This window comes from Dermacentor andersoni, chromosome 6 (assembly GCF_023375885.2).
Source record: "Dermacentor andersoni chromosome 6, qqDerAnde1_hic_scaffold, whole genome shotgun sequence".
Classification (NCBI taxonomy): Eukaryota; Metazoa; Arthropoda; class Arachnida; order Ixodida; family Ixodidae; genus Dermacentor; species Dermacentor andersoni.
Genome location: NC_092819.1, coordinates 84,219,113 through 84,239,447, shown reverse-complemented (window position 1 = coordinate 84,239,447; position 20,335 = coordinate 84,219,113). Strand labels below are relative to the sequence as shown.

The following is a 20,335-nucleotide window of genomic DNA, read 5'->3' as shown; positions in this document are numbered from 1 at the left end:
GAGGCGCGCGAGAGAGTGAGAGTGTGATTGCAGGGAGGAAGGTACGCTCTTGTCTGCAGCGCTTTAGGGAGCACGTCTCAGCGCCTCTCGGTAAGCAATTTTTTTTTTTCTCTGAAAGGATCCTAAAAGCAGAAAAAAAAACGAGACACAACGGAAATAGTTGCTGCTCACTCGATTTCGCATATTTCTTCCTGACGCTGTGCGGCATCCTCGCCAACGCTGCCTCATAAGTGAGATGGGTCCGCCTGAGCAATTCGTTAGAAAGCCTAAAGTAGCATGATGCATAAACTAAGTGTCATACACAAAAGAGCACTGCTGAAATCAGGCTCACCTCCCTGCTCACCTCACTGACCTTGAGGATGCAGTGTACCTCCACGAATGAATCCATGTACTTTGTGATGCCGAGAACGCGAAGAATGGTGTGCGGTTCCATGCTGTTTATTTATTTTTTTGTGCGAAAAATAAAATGGCCCTTTGGGCGAAAAAATCCGGCGTCTATATAGCATCGAAATGGCACCCAAATTTCCATTGGCTGCGACGCCACGCCACGAGCGCGCCTCGAAGGTGCAGAGCGGCCTGCAGCCGTGCTGACGCGCCAGGTGTTGGGTGAGGGAAGAGGCCATCGCCGCGACGCCCTGTCACCCTCCCTCTTGGAAGTATGTGTTATCCGCGCCTTCATTGAACGCGCAAGCTCTCGACTGCGCTGTAGCTTCGCCTCTGTAATCGGCATAAAGAAGTTATTGCAGAAAAAAAATTCAGAGCTCTCCCACTGTGCGAAGGTGGACAACCAGCGGAGCTGTATGTAACTATAAATAAAATAAAACAACAAAACAATATAGCACAAATGTACACGTTGTTGTGTTTATTTGTATTTATGTTTATCTCGTGACCACAGTAATTAGCTCTCGAAGACGCTGAAGACTAGGGGGGGGGGGGGGGGGGGGGGGTATTCTGTGAGAGTCCACCTAGTGGACTGTCCATTTCGGCCGCTGCTGATTGGATGCAGCTGTACGAGTGAGGAGGAGACGAGTGGCCCTCCTCGAAATGTACGGCGCTGCCCCGACACGTGGGGCGCCACTCGCCCCATGATCGCGTCCGCCTTCATGGCGCGTCGGGGCCCGGCTATCTGTGCCGATCGCGACGTTTGGCTGGCGTAGCGCGTTTGAGTAGGCGGTGCGACCGGGGTGCGATAACGCTATCGCGTTCCACTCTTGAAGGCGAAGCTTAAGCGTCCTCCAATTTTTTTTCTTTGTACGCGCGTTCGAAGCATGGTGCGCAAAATAAACATTTTGTGTTGCCGCCATTGCCGCGATTTTTTAGCCACAGGTTCTCCGAAAATGAGACATCGAAAATCGCCCTATCGATCGATCGAGGCACCGTGATAACATTTAGTGAAGTAGTTTTCGTTACGACATGCACTTTAAATGAGTTGCGCAGACACAGGGACATTTCTATGTAAATGTCAAGAACAGAGTGAATTATTGAGAACTCTGTGTCTGCATGGGATATGTACATATCTCCTTACGCCTCGTTGTCTTAACAGCAGATTGTTAGTTAATTCTTCTGTTGCTTCACTTAATTATTACTGGAGTTTTGGTGAGCTAACTATGGTACAAGAGTATAGGAGCTGTGGAGAGTTGGAAGCAGCGCAGACTGACATTGAATTACGCAAGAAACTACCGCGAACTTCTAGCCTGTAGCAAATAAAAACGCCAGAAATTGACATTTCTCTTAGTTTTTTGCTAAAAGAAAGAAAAGCCGGTGAGGACATAGATGTTTTTGATCGATAAGTAAGGATCGACGGACTGCGCTCAAAATTACGACGATGTTTCGTAAGCATCTGTATACGTGCACGTCTTGCGCTGATTGAGTACGTACGAAAAGTCCAAAGCACGCGCATTATGTCCAGGAATGATTTGTAGAAATCGAATAGCGTTCTCCCTAGTCGGCAAATTTGCATTGAACCGTGGCATGTAACAAAAGCAGATTTCTCCTGCCGTTTACAGCCGTGGTTAACGTGCGCTGAGAAGGTAACGGCACTCATTAGCGTACGCTGCGTTACGGTTACATGAAGCCGGGCTGCTGAACGAATTTGATTTCCTAGTTGTCCTCCTCGAGGACACCGCGTTTCGTGCTCTTCGTGTACACTGCTCTCAAGTAGTTTTGAAGTTTTATCTAGTAACAGTAACGAGCTAATCTAATGGCAAAATTGGGAGCATCAACCGAAATCATGATTGCGCGGAGCTCCTGAAGCAACGTTGCAGCCATAGAACGCAACTGGCATGTCTAAGTTTGCAAGTGTAAGCGTCTCTGCATATGTTGCCTTAGAAGTACGTGCTTATTTATACCCATTGTCACAAACAACGCAACTCATGAGTCGTAACAATCTGCTAGTGAGGTGTACCGACTGAAGTAATTATTTCGAAGAATCACTGATCTTTTAAGCACCGGTTGTCGCCCTATATGCTGCAACCATTTCGTACTGAACCGGTAACCGTTATTATTCTTTTTTCGGCTCAGGTTCGGTTCGGGTTCAGGCACGTTCCAAAAATACTGGTTCAAGTTCAGTTCTTGCACAAATTCCGGTTCGGGTACGGTTCTTGGTTCGGGTTGTGGTTTATGAGAAAACGGTCGATATTAAGCGGCTTTCAACGGTACCTTAAGGCCTTGATCATTATTATAAAACGCACGTTTACGTTCACCTGTGATGTGCCTGCAGAGGCGGTCTTATTGTTTTACCTGAAATATATCGAGCGCTCTGTGCCTCGTACGAAAAAAAAAACCTGGAAGCAATGGCCTATAAGAAAAGGCATGTTAGCGTTTGACCGTAGGCAGAGATCTCTAGAGGAGCGAGCAAAAACAACGTAGAACAACTTACACGTACATTAAGCAGAGAGCCAGTCAACTGAAACAGGGATATTGTGATTTCAGGACAACATTTCCATATTTTAGGAGAAATTTATTTGTAACGGAGAAAACGGAGGCCATCACCCGTGTCTCAATCTCGCGCCCACAATTCGGCACCCATGACGTTATACTGACGTCACTAACTTCAAGGTACATTCGCGCATATAAGACGCGCGCGCGCGCGCACGCACGCGCACGCACGCACGCACGCACGCACGCACGCACGCACGCACGCACGCACACACACACACACACACACACACACACACACACACACACACACACACACACACACACACACACACACACGCACGCACGCACGCACGCACGCACGCACGCACACACACACACACACACACACACGCGCACGCACACACACACACACACACACACACACACACACACACACACACACACACACGCGCGCGCACACACACACACACACACACGCACGCACGCACGCACACAGCGCGCGCGCCCCAATCAACATTGGGTAGCCCAAAGGTATCCTTGTTTCGTGTTCACGTAATTAGGAATTCGAACCGTGTCTTGCGTGCTTGCGTTTCGTTTCTTCTTTCAGGATCGTGTTGTGGCGATTTCTTCGCACTACGAAACGTGGCGAGTATCTGAGTATCTGAAGCGGTGTAAGGAATCTGGTTTGTCTTAACATGATTAAATGGCGTCGAATGTATGCGGACTGACGTGTTTCGTAACCTCGTACTTGCTACTCAGTGACGTTTAATTTTCGCGAAACGCCCACGCGTCACTCTTTTCACGTGCAGCGGCAGTGTGTCACTAATTGCGGGGCGCCTGGTGCCCCTTGCGAGGGCTGTCAAGTGTGGGCTCTTCTTTCGTCCATGTCGCGTGTGAGGTCCGCTGTTCGGCCGGCTCTAGCACGCGAGTCTGTCCCAGCTTGACCATCGGATGTCTTCGGCCTTCCCCCGCTCCCCCACTCCTCCACTTGTGCTTGCCTTCTGTCGCACAAACGGAGCGTGATGGACCAGGAGCGTACGAACCACTAAAGAAGGATGCGGCTGGCTTTGTGCGTGTGTAAAGAGTCCGAAGCGTGTTTTTTTTTTTGTCCTTCTTGCTTTGCTTGGCGATCGATCGCCGAGATCCCAGCAGTGATTAGCAGAATCTGCAGTGGCTCCGCGCGTGTTCGAGAGGGGCCACTCGGTGTGCCGGCTTCTGTCTTATTTACTTTGTTTTTCGCCCATTTACTATGATGCAGTTTATGTAATGTAAAGCTGATTAATCCAATTTTCTTTTCCCTATCGTTCCATCTTCTCATCTCTGATATAAATTTATTTTTTTTTTGTTCTAAGGGTTATTTGGTTTGTTATATTTTGTAACATTCATTTTAGTTTGTCAGGCGTAATATTTTTTTCTCCGAGAGGATGTTCTCCTAGTTCTCTTCACAAACTAAAAGTATGAGAAGATGAAATACTAAAAGCGAGAGCCAGGGAAAGACCGCCAAAATGTGAAATCCCAGAACCGGAGCTCTGCCTGAATGGAGTGCAAATACCTAAATTAGAGTTGTAAAGGATTCGAATCCTCGGCCTACGGATACACAAGGGCGGATCGGACGCCGCCGCGCTACCAAAACTGCAAGAACCCGCCACGCAAGTAGCAAATTTGGCACGACAAATAGCAAACAGAAGGCACGGTTTGAAAGAACCAGACGCAGTCAGAATCATCCAAGCCCTCAACATCGGCAGAATCACCTACGGCACCCCTTACTTAGATCTCAAGAACGCAGAAATCTAAAAACTGAACGCGATCAAGATTGCCATAGGGACATCCGAACGCACTTCCACAGAACGACTACTCCGCTTATGTCTCCGCAACACCTGAGAGTAGCTAATCGAAGCACACAAAATTAACCAACTGGAAGGTCTCAAATTTAATGAAACGGGTAGGGCAACACTCGGAAGATTAGGATATACTGAGGCTATGCAACTGCGAGGCGAGAAAAGGATAATCCCAGAGACAATTCGAGGGTACATCTATGCAGCTCCCATTTCGAGAAATATGCATCCAACCCACCACGAAGGAAGAAGAAAAGCCAGGATAGAGACTCTCCGAGAAACCTTCCGCTGAAATCCGAACACACAATACACCCATGGAGCGAAATATTGTGGAAACTTCAGCACATGTTATTAGCGTCGTCGGCTGCAAGAGCAAAAGAGAGAGCGGCAGCTAGCATATCTTACAAATAGGTACGGCAGAAGAAACAGCAGTATCCCCGGCCGTCTCAAACTGTGGGAAGGGAGGAATAATACTCGCTGATTCACGAGCAAATTGCCGAAATTTTCAGAAAGGGAGAATATCCAGGCAAGCCCTACAAATCCTCACAGCAACGGCAAAGTAATGCCTACCAGGTACATACATAGTTTGGACTCCAGGGCTCGAGCCCCCTGCTGGGGGAATGAGGCAGCCGACGCCTCCGCCCGAGCTCACGTTCACTGGGCTTTCCACAGGACGCTTCAAGGAGGAAGGATGAAGTTCCCGAAAAGTACGCTAATATTTTGCAACACTACAGGACAGACAGAAGAACTTACCAACCACCTTCACGCCTGCCAAACTAGCGAAGAGGCAGTAACCCTCAGGAAATTGCCAATCAATATCTACTTCCACGGTATGCTATTGCACCAAAGCTCACCCACTCAGCGCTCGTACATCTGCGCGTACTGTGATGTCCCGGATACCTTATGCCTTATGGTATGGGGATGCGTACGAAAACATGGCACCGTGGTAGACACCCATACACTAACCGAAGATTAGTAGGTGGTGAAGCTATCAGAACCGGACCCGAAGAAACAGCACAGCCTGTTTAAACGGGCACGGGAGATCACCATGGCCCGCGGCTACCTGGAATAACGAGGCCGCCCACCTAGGGCGCACACTGCACTTGCTCAGAATAAAAGTTTATCCTCTCTCTCTCTCTCTCTCTCTCTAAGAGGGTTGTGAGTGTTACCGCTCTTCCACCAGAGCACATTGAAGAAGGCGATATGACCTGCAGTGTGTAGCTCTGTTTCTTGTACATTCCATCAATGCTTCAACTTTTTGCCTGAAAGTAATTCTCGGTTAGTTTATCTTGGAAATTCATGGCGGGGGGAGGAGGGGTAGCGGTAGTATATGTTTATTATTTTTATTTTTTTTTTTGTAGCCCTGGATGGTTTCCAGTTTTTGTCACAGACATATCCCTCCTCTTCTCTATTCCTCTTCTCATCCCACCTCTGTTATTCCCCAAACCCCTTCCCAAGCGTGGAGTAGCAGGCTAGAGGCACTTCACTCAGGCCGACCTCTCCACCTTTCTGCCATTAAACATTATCTCTCTCTTTTTTTTGTAGCCTTCTCATTTATAGTTTCAGTCTGTTATTGATTCCTGATCGTGTTCTCCACAAAAAATTTAGATAACCACGGTAGCTTCGTGAATGCGACTCGCTTCTTTGTATTTCAGTATTTTTTCACTTGCGCTGTCTCGCGTAGACGCAGCTTTATCCTGTATGTTGCGCACCGGGCTACGTCTTCGTCTTTCTTGTTATTTTTTTTTTCACTGTAATTTCATTACGCTAATGCCTTATATATATGTTCCTCGCTCTTGGTCTAACGAGGTTTTCCCATGACTACAGACGCTCTAAGAAAACTTCACATATGTGACACACGAGCGTGGATGTGCATTCTGAAGTTAGATGTCGGCGTCTGGCTGACATTTCGACTCGTAACGACACAAAACGTTTGTAGTACTTTGCAGAACAAATGTGGTTTAAAGAAAGAGAAATCTCTTGACTTATCTCCTCCTTGATTTGTTGTCTTTTCGGATCTCCTCAGTGTCATTAAATTAATGCCCGCAATCTGTCTGACAGTGCGGTGTTTTCATCTTTCAGGATGCCTTAATTATGTGTGTGATTTCGAGCTCACTGCGTACAGGGTCATTTACATCACGGCGTTGTAGATGCTTCCGCTTTTTACAAACAAAACCCTGGATGGTTTCCAGTCTTTCCCACAGACATATCCCTCTAAATTTAACGGAGAAATGTCAGTGGCGAGGGGCTGTAGTTAAATAATATAGGAGCGCATAGATTATCAACACACTTTTCCCTGCAGGTAACCACAATTTCAGGGAGCAATTTTGCCGTAAGTTGCACTTAAGGTTATACATTTCTGTGCGTGAAGCACAAAACACACTTCGTTTAAAAACGTAAATGCGCACTTTGCGTGTCACATGCAAACATGAAAACAACATGTAAATGGCTTTTTTTTCTTCGGTGTACTACTAGACCGATAGGATACTCGACCGCAAGTTTATTTGGCCAAAGGCTCACCGCTACCTCGCTGCAACCGAAATTCTGAAACGCTGGTTTCCTGCATACGTTGCTGCTTCCCCATGGTTTGTGCCATGCACGGTGCACGCCGCCCTTGTGCGCGAAAGAAAGATTGCTTGCGTGCGCGAGCGTGCGCGCCACGTCGAGGCGAACAGAGCGAGCTGCGCATACACAGGCAGATGATGCTTACCACGTCTGCTCGAGCCACTGCCGGCGCCGTTATATGAATAGTCTCTCCTCTCGCGTCCGAGCGAACCGTTATGCGAAGGCGCCATGCGCAGCATGGCGAAAGAAGCAATTAATTCGGAAGAGCGCGTCTCGGCAGCAAAGTATGCACAGGTGTCAAGCAGAACGGGCCGCGTCGTGGAACCCACACATATTGAGCGCGGCGTGAACGTGATGAGGCCGTATTGACGCTGCATGAATAAATGTACAGAGATGCGGAGGGCGAAGGACGCGCGAGCATTTAGGCGCACTTGCGCTGGCGGCGACATATTTTGTTGGCTCGATGCAAGCTTGCTCTTGTGCTTTTATATACTCGACGCTGCGAAGAAGCTATATACGCCAAGAAGCGCCACTTCTTCGTGGTTTTGCGTGTTAGTTTGCGTCTACGTTCTCAGTCAGTCTCCGTCTTGTCCCTAATAGTGTAGGTGCACCGTGCATAGCGCAATAACAACGAATTATCAACACTAACTATAGTCCGATTCATCGCTGTGTTAATTACGCGTAATGTATGCCAGAGCGTACACAGCTGCATATGCCGTCGATAGTTGTGGACAGAATGGATTTCGTGAATGCGTGAACATGATAACATGCACGCTGTGGTCCGCTTGTGAAGGGGACACGTAAATGATAATAAATGCATGATCACTGCAGCGTTCTTTTTTTCTTCGATGGCGTTTCAGAAAACTGTCCGACATGTTGCATTTGGCAACCATCTGTGCATGAAAAACAGCCTACGGGTGTCGAACACATGTCTAAGCTGTAGTTTATTGATGGAATACTCAAGTGTGGAAGATGTTGTACGTCTATCGAATATTATACGAGTTTTTTGGTGTCTAAAGGCTCGGAAAGGTCGGCATTTTGTTGGGAGAGGAGTCTGTGTCGCCCATCCAATAGAACGAAGGAAATGTCTCCGGCCAGCCCCCTTAATGTTGCTTTTGTTCCTTGGCACTCGAGGGTGGATTGTAGTCGGATATCTTCATTATTTTCTGAAATTCCTCAAAACCGAAATTTCATAATATTTGCAGGTGCTCAGTAAACGCATTTCTCGTGACGCGTACAATGTTCTATCTAGAAATATTGAGAAGTCTTGTAATCGTAATCTTTTATATCTATACATTTTAGTACTTTGGTCAAGGAATATTACAAAAAAACTTATTTGCTCAATTAGTGCTTTGAAATTTCTGTCAAATGTTCTTCACGAAGTGGTATTTTGACAAAACTATAAGAACACTTCTTTTGCAAATCCCTTCAAAATATTTTTTTTTCGAAATTGACACTTCCGTGTGCGGGCAATTAGGCAATGGCAATTTTTGAATAAATGTTACGTAAGGTGACACAATTGCTTGACTTCTGTAGATGCATTGCATAACTTACAGCAACTGGGCAACATCCTGCACTGAAAATGTTTGTTGCCGAGACAACGTTCCTCAGCTAAAACAGGGTTTTCCAGAAACTACGTTTAAGTGTTCAGTTCTGAATCATCAAGCCAAATATTAATTAGAGGCATCTTTTCTCACATAATTTACCAGTCATTCCTTTGCGAAATCCTTCCTGGCAATCATTCTAGCTTTTCTCTTTGGATTGCCTTTAATTAATTGAGCGAGGCATCAGCGTTATTCATGGGGCTTGCCTTCGTGTCCGTGGCTTGACTGGGTACTTGTTGCGAGGTTGGCTACCGGTTTCCGCGGATTCAACGCTTTTTCCTTAGGTTTGACGACAAATGAGTTATTCGTGTTTTTTTTTTTTGTGTGTGTGTTGCGTGTGAGCACAAGGCTCTTTGTATTGAAGACATTATTTTTCAATTTTAGTGAGAAACGTCGCCGGCGCACGAACAAGCGCGATGCCGCTATCGTTCAGTAATGCCACTACTTTTGAGCGTTCAAAACTCGGAGAAGCTAAATCAGTTACAAAGCCATCAATCTCAATTATAGAAGGAAAAAAAATCCTTTTTGCTCCTTTTGCTTTAGAAGACGGATCCGTGTCCAACCGGTATGAAGCCAGGCTAGCTTTTATAGAGAGGAGCAGACCTTGGCGTCACCTTTGAAGTATTTCAAGTGCTCAGTTCCGCATCAAAGTTGGAGGACATATTTTTCAATAAGTGTATTTTCGGCAGAAAAATTAAAAAAAAAAGACGCGCTTTGCAGCTAATTGCACCATCCTCACTTAAGTTATGTTGTTTCGTTACGCGTTCACTTTATACACTTGTTATGTCTCTCGTTTCCTTTCTTCTTTTTTCACCCTATAATATTGCAATTCTCTATTTCTTTGGCACATCGCACATCAACAACTTTCTACTAGCTTTGTACTAGCTCATTAAAATGAAATGCTGCGCTCCGCGCGCCATCACCCATCACGCTTCCGAAGTTGTCGGCTATATATATATGGAGCTTGCATCACGAGTCGAAAAAACTACAAAACTTGTAGGAATGATAGGACGCAAGAAAACACTGAGGGAGGCTGTTTCATTTTGCTTGCTGCCATTCACTGTCGTCAGTGACCTTGATCGTACGCCGAGGAAGACTGCCCATGACCGGGCCGATGATATACCTCGCTGCGGCTCCTATGCGGTCTGGCCTTGGAGGCGGCGTTTGGTGCGAAGAACAGTGTTTGCTGGGATATATATATATATATATATATATATATATATATATATATATATATATATATATATATAAAAGAGCCACGGTGGTAAAGTCCCTCTGCCGCTGCATTTGAAAGGAAGGTGTTGGGTTTTATTTATTTACGTTGCTGCTTCTTTCCCCGTTTTGTTTCTTGCCAGGCCACGATGCGCAGTAAGGCAGTTTTATTTTACTTATCTGATGATATCTGAAATGTTGATAACGTTCGTCGCCGACTTTTCCAGTGCATCTGATTGTGCAATGAATGAACATACAGGTGTGACATGAAGAGATGTGCAAGTAACAACACACGCGCACAGGCAACACGCCTTGACGAGCGCTGATGACGTTAGCATATGCGCCTGTCAGCTTCGTTCATTCCTGATCAGTGTCGCCTGCGGTGATTTTGTCGGCGCGCACTGATGTAGACATTCTTAAAGTACGCTTGCGCTTGCTAGTTCGTTTTTGTTATCTCTGTCAATAAACGAGACGTCATCTATCTTAAACGAAAAGTAATACAGTAAAACGAAGAAATAAGCAAAGAAACGAACGAACAATATATTTGGACACCGCGAAACACACATAAGCATCCTCGTTGAGAGCCAGGTGTACAAAGTCTCTTATGTTCCTGATGTGCCGATTTCGGCGTTCTTGAAAAAATAATAATAAAATGGAAATAAAAATAAAAGGAATTGAACAAAAATCTGAACCAAAAATAGATATCGCGAACCTCCAAGCGGGGCACAAAGGTAACTGGTTAGTTAAAGACTTACGGTAAATTTTGTTCTGCCTGAGTCTTTCGAAAGTCATACGGAAAACTTATTTGGTACTTAAAAGCAGTGCAGAATACCTACGTTTTATCTCCTATATATAGAGGCATGCGACTTGCTGATTTGTGAAATGTGTCTCTGTTCCACAGTCTGAATCCTAAACTCGATGGTTCTGGTATTCATAATTCCCGATATACACTGGAACCCCTGAACAAGATAAATATAGGCCTCAAAACTGTATCTGCGCATGCTTGCAGAAGTCATTATGATGTGACTTTTTTATCGTGTTTAAGCGTAAATTTTACTCGTATCGGTATAGTGATGGCTGGAAGAAAAAAGACTGCGGAGAAGGAATAAAAATTATTCTACTACTCCGCACATGAGAACATGGACAGGGGTAAAAAAAAGCAGCAACGCAAAATGACGAGGAGGAGGAGAGGAAGGAGAGACGAGTATTTGTACAGCAACCCTGGTGATTTTCGTTAAGTCTCGAGTTTAGTTAGACGCTCTGCAAATAGTAAAATAACAGTCTTCGTAGCTGTTCTTGCTGTGGTGTGGTCGCTCACAGGGAACAGGGCTGCACTTAACCGGCATCAGAATCGCTAGGGCTCGAGCCAGAGCTTCTATCAAGCGAGAACCGCATAGAACGCGTTTCGATCATGGTTTTGGCTTGATAACATTAAGGACAGACAAGCTTTAAAAAGAAATACAAGGAAATGTTCTTGTCCTTATATCTTTGTCGACGTCGCTGGTACTCGTTATGAGTAAGCTTAATCCTTGTCATTGTGTAACGCGCAATGATTCATCGTTTACACCGCATGCGTCCGTTGAAGCCGAAGTTCAAGCCAACGCGATTCCTTTTGTATGCTCTTTTGTCGAGGTGTGCAACTTTGGAGTCTTGTGCATTCGACGTGACGGAGGGCTACGAACCCCACCATGTCGCCGAGAACGCGAACCTCCCCTTCGGATCATTTTGTTCGTTTGCAGGTGCACGAAGTGGCAACAGTTACTGAGCATGGGGTGCACAGGGACGTTCAACGGAAGTCCAATATTGAACATTGTTTATATAAGCGTTTGTTCGTTTCTACTGCTGGGATTGGTAGGCCAGATGCAAAGGAGTACATCGAAGCAGAACTGCTTATTGCAGTTATCGTATTCTTATTGTTATTATTATGTTGTATCTATAATCAACTCCCTTTTACGTCCGCCCTCCTCGTGTTGTGTTTCCCTGTTTCTTTCTGTTTCACGATCTCGCATTGTTTTCGTACAACATTTGTCTTAGTACGTTTTGCCTCGCGTATTACATTTTAAGTGCACGAGTACGAAGGCTCCGCAGCGCTTCCTGAGTGCTATAATAGGCATTTGATTTATGAAGGCCAAGACCTTATATGTCTCATTAGTCAGTCGACCTTGAGGAAAAACGCGTCGACGACGCGAAAGGTGCAAAAAGGCTAAGTGCTCTAGACCTTTAGTGGGAGTCGAGTCCATGACCTTTGGTGTTAATATTATGAACACTCCACCTTAGGTGGGAGTCGAAGCCATGACCTTTGGTGTTAATGAAGGCGAAGTTAATTAAGGCACTTGAACACACGACCTTGTGTGGAAGTCGAACCCACGACTTTTGGAATTAAGAGGGATGACTAAGCGAAGTACACTAATCGAATTAAGGGGGATATGCTCTTCATGTGTCCGTCATTAATGCATCGGCACGTGGGCTTTCGCCTTCAAGTCGTCTAAGAGACGATGTGAATTATTATTATTATTATTATTATTATTATTATTATTATTATTGTTGTTATTATATTGGCCTTTCATGCCGTAATGTGCGTATTAGCGTGAGTGCCTGTGTGTTCGTATTTGTCTTTGTTTGCCAGCGAAAATTGTGTCTCTTGCCTTTCGGTTTCCTTACCCGCCGTGGTTGCTCAGTGGCTATGGGGTTAGGCTGCTGAGCACGAGGTCGCGGGACCGAATCCCGGCCACGGCGGCCGCATTTCGATGGGGGCGAAATGCGAAAACACCCGTGTACTTAGATTTAGGTGCACGTTAAAGAACCCCAGGTGGCCGAAATTTCCGGAGTCCTCCACTACGGCGTGCCTCTTAATCAGAAAGTGGTTTTGGCACGTAAAACCGCATAATTTAATTTTCTTTTTCGGTTTCCTTGTAGGAAAAGGAAACGCAGTTTTGATCGCGGTAGAAGCCTGTGATGAATGAATTGCTGGGTTGTTCTGCTTGTGTGCTTTCTTCTGTTCTTTCGCAATATATATATATATATATATATATATATATATATATATATATATATATATATATATATATATATATATATATATATATATATATATATATATATATATATATATATATATATGTCAAACACATTTACTTGTTTGCCTTTCTCGAGTGACCGCTTTTCACCGGCTAACAAATGTTAAACGTTATGGCTCAGCGCAGGACGCGCCTGCATGTATCGGAAGTTTCTCGAATGTCATCGATGGTTCTATCCGTTCTCCGTGTCACCAAACTTTGTGTAATCTGCATTCGCTACGCTAATGTGCATGGGCTACGCGAATAGTGTAGTACTTTCTGGAATGCACGCGGGCACCAGCGATTACTCTGGAACCTTAGACGAGTCGTGTATAAAAGCCGATGCGCTTGGCCCGCAGATCAGATTTCGACGATCGTCGACTGTGCTCGCCGCTATCGTTCACCTTTGAGTGCCACTTGTTTTGCTGGGCACAGGCTCGCGCAATAAATAGTTAACCGTTTGAAGTTACGCATTTGACAGCGTGTTAACCTATACGCCGTCACGACAACGTGACGGTATCGATAACGTGCAATAAATCATTCATTTGTTAGTAGCACCGCGTCCCCGTCTTTTCTGTCGCCAGCTGTGTGCCTTTTGCGCTACGGCGTACTTGATGTCTTTGTGTGTGCGTTCAGTGCATTCTGAGATGTTGGAGCGGTCAAATTTGAATGCAACGGTTTCAGATGGTCTTTTCAGTTCCTTTCTGGTGGCGCTATTTGTTATTCTTTTTTAATTATTAGTATTTATATATATATATTTGTACAACCTTCTCTGCCTTGCTTAACTGCTTTTCGGTGTCCTTTTTCAGGTATGTACGAGAACCAGCTCTTGTAACTCCCAAGTCCTCGTGAGTTTTGCTTCGTTTTTATTCGGGTACCCTCATGCTCAGAAGGCCTTACATGAAGGAACGATTGCGGGACAACAATCAAAACAGATAAATATGGAATGGAACAGTATGGGGCACATAAACAAACCAAGCATGTATACCCATACAAAAACGCAGTACACATTATGAAAACTGCTGTAACGCTTTGAACATGCTGCATGTTTTTCCACCGTCGGCTACCGAGCTTCTCGTCATCTTCCTCCGGAGAGAGGAGAAGAACAGCGTGTTTGCAGTCTTCGCTATTCCAGTTAATTCGCTGCAGTGCAATGCTGACGCTGTGGCGGTGGCTGGCGCCATGCAGCTGAGGATGCATTTTTTCTTCCTGTCTTTCTATTTTTCGTCCACGTTGTACTTCTATTGTTCGAGGTTGGGGACAGCCGATCTTTTAAAATTTGGAGTTTATGCTGATTCCGTAGTTCACTAGACTATAGCACGAAAGATGGATCTAGAATATAACGTTCGAAGTTGAAATGAAATATTTTTTATTTTTCATTTTACGGCCGCAATGGCGAGGAACAACTTATGTATTGCAAGCTTACATAGAAGCACTCGACACACGCTGAATTTGTAAACGGAACACAGGTTAAACCAGTGTACTAGATGGAGGATTTTATAGATACAGTGAGTAATAATGATGAGACAAAGCAGTGGTTCACATAAGGGTACAGAAAGTTGTAATACGTTAAGGTACATGAAAGGAGACTGAAACTAAACTCTATATCAGAAGTGAACCGTCCGCAGGTTCTCAAAAAATTAATTTCTTCGTTTCTGATATCCACAGGAGAGAATTGGGGAGCATTGTGATGTTTGTGTGGTGAAGCTTGGACCGAAGTGATTGTCAATTTTATACCTCGTAACTAAGCATTGAAAAACTTCAGTTCTTTTTTTTTTTGTCTGAATCCGTGGTCTGTACATTTTTTAAATTGAATTGAATTCTTTGGGTTTTATGTGCCAAAAGAACGATTTGATTATGAAGCACGCCGTAGTGGGTACTCCGGATAAGTTTTGACTGCCTAGGGATCTTCAGTGCGCCCCCAATGAACGGGACACGGGCGTTTTCTCATTTCGCCCCCTATCGAAATGCGGCCCTGCGGCTGGGATTCGATCTCGCTACCTCGTGCTTAGCAGCGCAACACCATAGCCACTTAGCTACCACGGAGGGTGTCCGTACAGTTTTGATCATGTGTGCACAGTTTATGTGCAGTTGTATGAATCTGTTAGTAGTTTAACGCAGGATGGGTAGGGCATTCATAAACTGCTTAGCTCTTATTCCCATATCCTTTAATGCGTAAGCATCTCTATGCTTACTAGATGAGAGAACCGTCCGTCACGTAAAACAGAAATGTGGGCTGCGATCCTGGAGAGTGTGCAACACCGGGCCGGCCCGTGGCGGAGGTGAGGCAGGCTTCAAGCACTCAGGAAAGTGAAGCGAAAAATGCATACCTTCTTTGGAATCACGCGTACAATAAAGACTGAGCCCGCAGCAGCGAGCGGCTTTACCTTCGTGCTGTCTGTCGCTACGCGAACGAAGCGGCGAGAACACAGCGCGCGAAGCTATCAGCAGTCGGCACTCTCTGTTTGCATCGCATATAGCGTTCAAGATATGGCCAGTGCCTCGCATAATGGTTCGAAGCGGATGGATAAGGTGCTCAAGACCTATACCAGCTTATAATGAAGGGAGTGTCATCAGCGCATCTGGCGCCACCGCATGCAGTAGTTTGCTTGCCTCAACAATTCACCTTGCGCCGCCGTTCGCAGCAGTTCGTGTTGCCGCAGCGCTGTTGTTTATACCGGTCGTATCAAGTTTCTTAACCCGGATAAGGACACCGGGCTGCTTGGAGATGAGCAAGTGGTACAATGCTTACGCAAACTTAGAGAACTCCCAGAGGAGTTTCTACGTGATTTTTTTGTTGCTCTTATTACAATTACTTTTTTATGTACGTTGTCGCACAGTCTGAGACACTGTGAACTCTTGGATCCGCTTCGACAGATGCACCCAATACGAGATATTGGAAATAACACCGTGCTCTGACGTTGCGCGCTTCAGCCTAATGCGACTAACGGAACGGGTGGACATGCTGGCGCCATGCTACCAAATTGTGGCACGGTTCCTCGGAGAAGAAGGGATCCGAAACGGGGGTCGGCAGATAAGAGGATTAAGGCTACGAACGTCGCCAATCTTTCTGGTACAATCGGTTTACTCCCGCGGAAACACGCTTTCTGTCGTTTTAGTTATTTTATTTTTCGCCCTTCTGCCCTTCAGATGAGAGAGGCTGCTCGACGCCGTATGCAGGGGGTCACTTCAGTGGAATTATTCGAGTTTTGTTTGAGGCTTTCTTTGTACTCGGTCGTGTATTGTTTGCCTGCCTGTTCTATCTCGCTTTTTTTCATGCTGTTTTATTGGTTTGATTGCCATTTCTATCTGTTGGTTGTGCAGTTCGTACTCACTTTGTATTACGATAGCAATTGCCGTCGTGCTGACACGGTATCGACGCGCATGCGCGGACCGCACGTTCATGGATCAGACCATCACGAGAGGCGCGCCGTGCGTTTTGCTGCAAAAGCGACGAAGCCAAAAGGCCGCACTTTTACGCTGCGCTCAATTGGCTCTACCGGAGCTACAGCAGCGTTGTGGCTCCCACTGCTGGCGTGAGCGTTGTGTGCGCAAACACTAGCAGCTAGGAGGGGGCATACCGCACCGTTGTGCACGTGCTTGGCTGAGGGGAACGGACAGTGCAAACTTTGAAGCCACATCTTTGTGATCCTTTCACTGGGCCCAGAAAAATGCTGGCGTTTTCCCATCGGTGTCGCCCTCGTGCACCGTTGAGAAACGACGCCGGTAATGTCGCTGCCGGCTTTCCTCATTGCGCTAGTGTCGTGAGACGCCTTCGCGTCGGCCAGGGCGCTGTTTTTGCCGCTCATCAGCAGTAGTCTCGCGGGCTGTCTAGTGCCATGTCGCCTACGCGTGTTTTTACGGCGAAGCTGTTTATGCGGACCCTGTGCCGTCGTTGTCGGGCATCGCTAAAAACGGGCCACGTGACCGTTTTTTGCGATGGGGGTTGGAGTTACAGCTTTCCCCCCAGTGAGAATGTTTTCTTATACGGGAACCATACGGTTGTCACACGGTGTATTTTCGGCGATGGAGCCAGATCGGCATCGAATTCATTGACCATATATTCCATCCTGCCGCGAAAGAAACAAATGCTGTGCTGGCGGTTTGTGGCCAGCGAACAGTGCTCAGTGATTGATTGAAACCCGATAAGGAGCATGTGGCTGCCGGTACTCCTTGTGCAAGCAAGCAATACCTTCAGCTACGTCAATCGCCAAACCAATCCAACCAGTCGTCAGAGTCATTGCAGCGCCCGCATCTCCAGTGGTGGGCCTTGCGCCCAATATACGGAGCTTTGGATTAGTGGTTCCGCGCATTTTATCCCAGCTACAGCTATGGGAAGATAACGAGCAGTGCGTACTCCTGAGTAAGAAGCTGCCTACCGCGAGCGTCGGCGAGAGTTGGCTCGTGAACGACACAGCTTCGCTGTTCGACCATCTTCACGGACTAAAATGGGGCGGCGATTTTTTCTTTTGTAATGCATGCATACTATGTCGAGCTCGGGCGGTTTGAATCGGGAAGAGCGAGAACCTCCTCTGGACTGTGCTGCGCGAGTACGAAGGCACGCACAGGAGCTTCTGTAATGCTTTTTGCCCTGGGGATTCACGCGCAATTAGGCATAGCCCAGAGGGCATCGTGCCGGCGCCCAGGGCGTTCTCGTTGATAGGTGCGCACTTGCCGTCGCTTGCAATTATCCTTCGAAGTAAACTTGCTTTATCTTGCGATGGCAATTATACGGATATACTCCAAGCGCATTTCTGCCGTTGGTGTCGCCGTCGCTGTGATGTTCCGCATGGACGTCTCCGGGCGCCCTACGCTGTATGTGCTAGCAAAAGCGTGCAAGGGGAACTGACAATCGCTGCTTCATCTCGCCCGCGCGAAAGAGACGAAAGCGGGGAGGAAGCGCGCACTCTCCCGTCGCGCGCGAGGCACCTAACGTTGCTGGAGGGGGCGGCCTTCTATATTCCGGCTGCAACTGCGCATGTGGCGTCTGCGCACTGTCGCGCGGCCGTATCTTGAGGGCGATCTGCGTTGGGGGCAGAGTCTAGGTGCGTGGGTGGCTCGTAGCTTTGTGCATGCCGTGTGCTCTCGGCGCTCACCTTGTGTTGAAGCGAAACCACGAATGTCGCCAACACTCGCTGCTGCTGCCGTGTTTCCTCACGCCGGCGTTTTGACAGCGAATTTCTGCGATAATCGAGTAAGGTGTATTTGTTTGCTCTGTGCGCGCGTGGCACCCTGGTTGTTAATTTAGTTAGTATGTCTATGTCTACAAGTTTATACGGCCTATAAAATTACCGTCTTTACTTCGTATAGCTGTCCTCTAATTTGCTATCGCAGTGGATGCTTCACCTTTCGGGCGAAACTGCGGCCTTTCTCGGCACCTTACAGTGATGTAAGTGCATTTCTTTACAAACTGCTTCGTATGTAGGTCTCGTGCCTATCGACGCGCACAAAGACATAAATTTAAACGTTTGAAGAATCTACGTTTGCGTATGTCTAGCGCGTTAGTTTATTAATAACTGAATGGGTGCGGCGTGTTGTGACGGAGACGTCTCAACGCTGCCGCCACTGTTGCGAAGGAGGATCCAAGGCGACGGTGATTAAACGAAACATTTATATGCAGTATGTACAAGGGCGTTACATGAACGGCCCAGAGGCCGGGGCATAATGGACTCGCACTAAAGCGTGCGGTGAGAAACGGGAGCACGCCTCTGCTTGCTGTTCTCGTCGTCGTCCCGTGGTTCGGGCTTTTATAACCACAGGAGTCGATGCAGTTGCCATCGGCTCGAACCTCCAATCAGGACCCACCACGGGTTGCTGTGCGAATTTCGACGAATGGACGAGAGGCACCTGCATCAGGCGATCCCGGTGAAGTGGTTCAACGGCGCCGCTCCGGCGGCGCCACCGGATGTAAACCGAAAACGACCCGCCGTCGGGCCGGGCGAATTCGTTCGGCGCCCAGCTTCAGCCGCATGCTGGCAAAGCGAACCTTTGTTGGGAGCTCTAGCACAACAGCACCCCCGCCGCCAGACCATGCGCCAGGAAGACGAGCTGCTCCCTCGTGGCTCGGATGCCGGGCGCGCTTGTTGGTCAGGCCCATCCAGGTTCCCCTCCGTGCTCCGGGGAATAGGTGGCTCCACGCTCCTTCCCGTGAACAGGCCCCACTCGCCAGGCCAGGGTCACTCGTTCTCCGGCTTGTCGCCCAAGTGTCTCGACCAGCTTTATTTGGCAGCTCCGACAGGCTTTCTTCTCGGCACCGGTAAGCGTTAGTTCTGCAGCATCAGGGAACCAACCGACAACAGGCAACCCCCAACACGAGCAAGTGCCGTTTTGTCACCCGTCAGAATACCAGACTCAAACGTATCGAAATGGTTCTAGCTTTGTCTCTGTCCCAATTTATTTCCCTCTTCGACAAGAGATACATGTGGTATACAGAACTCTCAAGCGCGGCACAAACAATGTGTCACTACATGACACGTAATGATTACGATACAAAACAAAATTTTGGTTTTCTTGAGATCACTTGGTCAGAAAACACTAAGCTGAGGCTGAAAATGAGGTGTCTAAATTTTGCCCTCAGGTAATAACAACACCATTAGCGTTTCGTGAAGTAACGAAATGCAAGTTACGAGGAGTTCGAAGGCAGCACTGTTTAGAACGCACGGCTCAATGCGTCTTCGTTCGCGTTCAACTTTCCTTTCTTATAGCGAACGACAAGATTGTGCTGCTGGAGCGTCATACTCCATCTTAATAACCGGCCGCTTTTAGACGACATATTATTTAACCAAGTCAGTGGGCAGTGGTCGGTCTCCACCACAAACTTGGAACCGGCAACGTAGCAGGCCAATTTCTGCACGGCCCACACGACGCAGGCGCATTCCTTTTCAGAGGTGCTGTAAGCCTCTTCTCTGCAAGTTAGTTTACGGCTCAAGTACAAAACTGGCCGTTCATGGCCGTTATCATCCTCTTGGCACAGCACCGCTCCCATACCACGGTCGCTCGCATCGCACTGGATCAAAAAACCTTTTGAAAAGTCTGGCGCCAGTAGAACTGGTTTCTCGCTCAAGGCTTGTTTCAGCATTTGAAATGCGTTCTCTTTTGCCGTGTCCCATTGCACCTTCACTGGCTCAGACTTTCTAAGTGCGTCAGTTAGAGGACAAGCAAGCGCAGAGTAATCTTTCACGTA

General features: G+C 47.1%; 1 protein-coding gene across 7 annotated transcripts in view; it reads left to right on the top strand.

Moving 5' to 3' along the window:
• LOC126522473 (cytochrome b5 reductase 4) overlaps positions 1-20,335 on the top strand; it is a 361,716-nt gene that overhangs the window by 173,292 nt on the left and 168,089 nt on the right. For 4 of the 7 annotated variants that reach the window (XM_072288775.1, XM_072288777.1, XM_072288774.1 and 1 more), the window contains one exon: positions 13,962-14,000. The exons of the other annotated variants lie outside the window; for them this stretch is intronic. The gene's annotated coding sequence lies outside the window, so the exon portion shown is untranslated. The remainder of the gene's footprint in view (positions 1-13,961; positions 14,001-20,335) is intronic. 7 annotated transcript variants of the gene reach the window in all.